The sequence below is a fragment of the Arachis duranensis genome, chromosome 1 (assembly GCF_000817695.3).
Source record: "Arachis duranensis cultivar V14167 chromosome 1, aradu.V14167.gnm2.J7QH, whole genome shotgun sequence".
Classification (NCBI taxonomy): Eukaryota; Viridiplantae; Streptophyta; class Magnoliopsida; order Fabales; family Fabaceae; genus Arachis; species Arachis duranensis.
The window spans coordinates 22,589,518-22,595,044 of record NC_029772.3 but is presented as its reverse complement, the minus strand read 5'-3'; positions in this window follow the sequence as shown (position 1 = coordinate 22,595,044).

The window sequence follows — 5,527 nt, the reverse complement described above, 5'->3', positions numbered from 1 at the left end:
TTTCTGGCGTTTAACTCCAGACAGCAGCATGTACTTGGCGTTCAATGCCAAGTTACGTCGTCAATTTCCGAATAAAGTATGGACTATTATATATTGCTGGAAAGCTCTGGATGTCTACTTTCCAACGCCGTTGAGAGCGCGCCAATTGGAGTTCTTTAGCTCCAGAAAATCTATTTTGAGTGCAGGGAGGTCAGATTCCAACAGCATCAGCAGTCCTTTTGTCAGCCCTTTTCAGAGTTTTGCTCAAGTCCCTCAATTTCAGCCAGAAATTACCTGAAATCACAGAAAAACATACAAACTCATAGTAAAGTCCAGAAATGTGAATTCAACATAAAACTAATGAAAACATCCCTAAAAGTAGCTTGAACTTACTAAAAACTACCTAAAAACAGTGCCAAAAAGCGTATAAATTATCCGCTCATCAGGTGTCTCCTACCTAGCACTTTGGTTTAAAGTCCTCAAGTTGGACATTTAGTTGGAGCTCACATCAAGGAGGCTTGTGCTTCCATCCATCCTTGAGTTGCCAACTATGCTTGCTCTTCCATAATCCTTTGGGATCCCAAACAAAGTACATTAAACTCTCACGCAGCCTCAAGCAAGAATTTGGGATCCACAATTGCCGGTTGTAGAGTTGTATGCCCGGATCCCATACTTTGGTTTCTCTATCATCCTCTTGTTGACTCTTGCTCTTGCACTTGGATGAATAACCTCCAAATTTTCCTTTGAAGCACCCAACTAAACCTTAGAATCCTCTTAATTGAGCCTTGTACCACTTGTTCCTTGAATTCCATTGGCAACTAACATCCAATCCTTCATTACTTAACGCTCCAAGAAGCACCCTAAGTTGATAATCCGTTTCGAAGAGAGCAAATTGATGTGGGCCTATGGAGCTCATTGAAGATATTGTTACCCATTCAATTTGTCCTTAGGGTGGAGTCATTCTATTAAGCTCTTGCACAATTACTTCCACTTCTTGGGTGTCTGCTTCTTCCTCACCACTCTTTTCTTGCTCTTCCCTATCTCTCTCAAAATCCAAGGGAAAAGCTTCATCAAGATCATTGAGGGGGTTGATCAAGGTGGACAAAAAATTATTGATGATGCAATCCACTTCTTGATCAGACTCCCTCAATTCTCTATCTACCTCTTCCGGTTCACTAGTTCTACCTTCCTCCTCTTTTTGCAATTCTTGTCCTAGCTCTTCTTCTTTCCCTTGAGACTCCATGTTCTCCTCCTCTCTACACTCCTTCATTGCTACTTCACATTTCTCAAGGAAAATGTCTTGATTTCTTGAGCTTAGTAGGGTCAAGCGGTTCACCGCTTCGGCTATGGTGGCAATTGATAGGCAAAATTGTGACTCATACTTTTCATAACTCGAACAATTCCTAGTAATGGCTCCAAAAACTTCGTGCACAATACTATGGTTCACACATATTCTTCACAACTTCGCACAACTAACCAGCAAGTGCACTGGGTCGTCCAAGTAATAAACCTTACGTGAGTAAGGGTTGATCCCATGGAGATTGTCGGCTTGAAGCAAGCTATGGTCATCTTTTAAATCTCAGTCAGGTGGATTCTAATGGTTATAATGGTTTTCGAATATAAAGATAAATAAAGCATAAAATAGAGATAAAAATACTTATGTAATTCATTGGTGAGAATTCCAGATAAGCGCATGAAATTACTGTGTTCCTTCTAAATCTCTGCTTTCTTACTGCTTTCATCCAATCATTCTTACTCCTTTCTATGGTAAGCTGTATGTTCAGGTTTCACGGCGTCAATGGCTACCTCTCGTCCTCTCAGTAAAAATGGTCCAAATGCGTTATCACTGCACGGCTAACCATCTGTTGGTTCTCGATCATGTCGGAATAGGATCCATTGATCATTTTGCGTCTGTCACTACGCTCAACACTCGCGAGTTCGAAGCTCATCACAGTCATCCCATGCTAGATCCTACTTAGAATACCACAGACAAGGTTTAGACTTTCCAGATCTCAAGAATGTTGCCAATGGATTCTAGCTTATACCACGAAGACTCCGATCTTTCGGAATGGAGGCTAAGAGATACACGCTCGATCTAAGGTAGAACGGAAGTGGTTATCAGGCACGCGTTCATAGGTGAGAATGATTATGAGTGTCATGGGTCATCACATTCATCATGTTGAAGTGCAGCGAATATCTTAGAATAAGAATAAGCTTAATTAAATAGAAGAATAATAGTAATTGCATTAATACTTGAGGAACAACAGAGCTCCACACCTTAATCTATGGTGTGTAGAAACTCCACCGTTAAAATTAAATAAGAACAAGGTCCAGGCATGGCCGAATGGCTAGCCCCCCCCAAAATGTGATCAATAGTATCCTCAGATGAAGAATACTAGGGTTTACAAAAATAAGTCTAAGTACAGAAATCCACTTTCGGGGCCCACTTTGGTGTATGCTTAGGCTGAGCTTGAGCTTTACACGTTCAGAGGATTCTCTTGGAGTTAAATGCCAAGTTGTAACGTGTTTTTGGCGTTTAACTCTGGTTTGTCACGTGTTTCTGGCGTTTTACTCCAGAATGCAACATGGAGTTGGCGTTGAATGCCAGTTTGCGTCATTTAAACTCAAATAAAGTATAAACTATTATATATTTCTAGAAAGCCCTGGATGTCTACTTTCCAACGCAATTAAGAGCACGCCATTTAGAGTTCTGTAGCTCCATAAAATCCATTTCGAGTGCAGGGAGGTCAAAATCCAACAGCATCTGTAGTCCTTTTTCAGCCTCCTATAAGATTTTTGCTCAGGTCCCTCAATTTCAGCCAGAAAATACCTGAAATCACAGAAAAATACACAAACTCATAGTTAAGTCCAGAAATATGAATTTTGCATAAAAACTAATAAAAGCATCCCTAAAAGTAGCTAGATCCTACTAAAAACTACCTAAAAAAATGCCAAAAAGCGTATAAATTATTCGCTCATTAGCCATGAACTCCCCTTGCTTCCTTCGGAACCCTTCTTGTTCTTTGAAGAATGCTTGAAGGTATTGTTGTTCTTGGGGCAAGGGTTGAAAAACTTCACATTTAGGTGGAAGAAAAGGTTCAAAGGTTGGGAGTAAGGTTGTATAGTTGGAAGGTGTGTTATGTGGGTGAGGGTATTGAGGTAGTGTGTAAGGGGGTGATAGTTCATATGATTGGTGGCAAGGTGTATAAGCATTTTGATTCCATGGAGGTGGATGGTGTGGTGCTTGAGTGTTGTGTATGGGGTATCTTTCATATCTTTGGGATTGATATGCACATAGGGGAGGGTTTGGGGAAGAATTTGGCTCGTTGTAGTATGGGGAAGATTACTCCTCCCTCCATCGATTTTCCCACTCTTTGATGCAATCCCAATTTGAATTTATTATACCCTACAAAATACTCACAACAAAGCTCCAAGCAACAAGGGTGATAACTCATACAGAAAGTAGAAAATAAAAGCAAAAGACATCAATAAACAAGAAAAAACACCTAAATATTAGCAAAAACAAACAAACAACCAAAAAGTAAGATATTTACAATATGGACATATTTACAACAACAAAAAACACAACACCAATTGCATTCCCCAGCAACGGCGCCAAAAACTTGATAGAGATAGAATTAGTGTTGATCTAGAATTTCTCAAAATAAGATCACTTCGTTGTAAATATAGCTGACAAAACAACTAACTCTCAACATCAAAGTTTATATGATATTCAAATACAAAACATAAACCGAGATTAAGAGTAATTCATCCTCGGGTCGTCTTCCCTTGAGATGCAATTGAAGTGTCTCACTTTTGGTTGTGAGGACAAGGTGGTTAAAATCAAAGAACGAAAGATTAAAAGAACTTAAGAAATAAAAGAACTAGAAATGATCAAAGTTGGCAATTAATGCAAGTCAAAAGAAGGCAAGATCAAAACTAGTGAAAATGCTATAAATGCATAAAAGAGCCTTGACTTGGGAATAAGAGTCCAAGGAATCCTATCATCGCCATAACCACAACTATGGTAATTATGATGAGTCAACCTCACTTAGTCAACCCCTAACATCGAGGAGTAAGTCAAGCAAGCATAATTGACCTTAATCCATAAGTCCTAGCTAACTTACCAAACTAGTTGGTAAAAAGCTAGCGTCAATGGAAACAAGAATTGACTAACTACCCAAGAAATACCACTAAATGTCAGACATTATGACTCTAGTATCCTAGGAACTCAAATCCCAAGCCAAGGTGTGAAAATCTACTCAAAATCTAAACTTGGCATTTTCACAAACGCCTTGTAGGCATAAAACCAAAACATAGAAAATTACAAGGAATAATAAAAAACTGGGACCAAAATATTCACAATATCAACAATAGACAATCAAACAAGCATGAAGAAAGCATAAAGCATTAAATTCATCAATCAAAACTTCAAGAAATAAAAATTGCAAATCTTAACAAAGTACTTGAACCAAAGAGAGAATGAAAGTGAAAATAATGTAATTAAAGAGGAAATTGAGAGTACTTACAATTAAAGAAGCAAAATCCAAAATCAATGCTTACTATAAAATGCTACAATGGAAATTTAAATAAACCCTAAGAGAGCATTCTACTCTATGATACTCCTACTCCTAATATTATGTTATAAAACTAACTAAAGGAGCCCTAAGCTAATTTTACCTAATAAAACCTAATGCCTTCATATGTCTTCAATTCCCCTTGATATAGCACTTCCTATTCATCATCAAGCCTTCCAAGACTAGGCCAAAGGCCCCCAAAATCGCGAATCACGTGTTTCATTAATGAAACTACATGCAGGGACCTGTGCGTATGCACAGATTTGTGCATACACACACTTTGCTGAATGTTCTCCTGTGCGTACGCACAGAGGGTTGTGCGCACGCACACTTGGCTGTGTGTGGTTTTTTCCTTGTTTTTTTTATGTGTTCTCCCTTTTATTTCTTCTACTTTTTCTTAGCCAATCTTGCTTAAATGACCTGAAATCACTCATAAAATATATCATGGCATCGAACGGCATAAAAGTGGAATTAAAATGACTAATTTAAGCACAAAAACACATGTTTTCGCATTTAAGTCTAAATTAGGGAGAAATCACAAAAGTATGCTATTTTGATGCTTAAGTTTAAGTTTATGTGATGAAATATACTCAAATCAAACCTAAATATCTCATCAAATATGGTCTCGTCAAGCACACAAATATCGAGTTATATTTCTAATTAGATCAAATAAACCTAGATTGCTGAAGGGTTGTATCTTGCTAAAACTTTAAAGTGCTTGAATGTTGAATGCTAAAGGGACAATGAACTTGAATGTTGATTGAGAGAAGACAATGATGGTAAGAGTCAAAAGATTCAGAGATGTTTAAGTTCTAGAAAACTCAAACCTTGTTTATCTACGCAAAGATCTTTTCACAACAAATCTTAATTAACTTATTTTCAATTTCTTGGCTCCTCGCTTTTCTTCAAGTAACCAATCGCTAATTCTTTGGTCAACCAATTACTTGAAGAGGTTAAACACAAAACTGATT